Source organism: Anopheles darlingi, chromosome 2 (genome assembly GCF_943734745.1).
Source record: "Anopheles darlingi chromosome 2, idAnoDarlMG_H_01, whole genome shotgun sequence".
NCBI lineage: Eukaryota > Metazoa > Arthropoda > Insecta > Diptera > Culicidae > Anopheles > Anopheles darlingi.
Window position 1 is genome coordinate 28,075,759 of NC_064874.1, and position 1,144 is coordinate 28,076,902.

Below are 1,144 nucleotides of genomic sequence, written 5' to 3' on the forward strand. Positions count from 1 at the left end.
CCCCAAAACTGCAAACAATCGCTGGGTTTGTTAGCTCCTAGTCCAAGGCAGGAAGAGATATAGAATGTGGACCGTGCGGGGGGTTGGTAATGTTTAGACTTCCGAACATGAGTCATACTAACATGCGCAGCATAGCTGATGGTGAGAAAAGTAAACACCAGTCAAAGCATAGAAGAAAGCACTGAGAACCGTCATGATAATGAGAGAATCGCGCGCGCGCTAAGAAAGAACTATCCAGATAAGGTTTAGGACCCACTCTTCCGGATATCCGAGGTGTCTCTAGGGTTCGTGTGAGTCGCCGAATGTCACATGATTTAAAGCAAAAACCGTTGCAGTTATGATGCAGTTGCAATTGCGTCTGTTGTTTTCTAGGTTACGTTCCATTTATGACCCAAAAGTAAGGGTCCATTGGCTTCCCAAAAAGGGAGATTATAGAGAGCCAAACAAACACTCGCATTGATCCCTGGAATTTTCCCCGGCAACGGGAAACACCGAAGGCTGCCCCGGAAAAGGCAAGAAGCAACTGGAAGCTGCATGAACCGACCAGGACGACGAGGTGGCTTGACTTTAGATTCGGAAGCAAAACAAACAGCCGTTCAATCCGGCGGCGGCGCCTCAAAAACCGATCTATAACACCAGTCTGAATGTGTGGCCATTCGGTGAAGGAAAAAAAAACCGAAGGCGAAGTGCAATGGCCAAAATCCAATAATCCGCACCAGGGACCGTGCAGCAAAGTGTGTCAAAGGTTAAGGAATTTCATTTGCTACCGAATGCTCCGAGACGTGCTTCTCGCTTATGCTGCGCGATGATCCAACGGTCGTTTGTCCGTTTTTTTCTTCCGTCGTTTCATTTGTGGCGTCTTCTCCCTTGTCGGTTCAGCAAAAACAAAAATCTTGAAACCGCCACAGAGAAAGAGAAAGAGAAAGAGAGAGAGAGAAAGGAGAAGAGAAGCGAACACTTTAGGCGTGAAATAGTGAATTAGATTGCATTTTTACAAGATTTTTTGCTCACCAAGGGAGGGTCGATGGCAGATCTTCAGGACCCAAACGGTCCTCAAATTAGCCCAAGCAGTGAGGCGGCCATCAGCTCACCGCACTGCGCCACTCAACGCACGTAACACAGGGAGGTGATATAGGGACCGTCC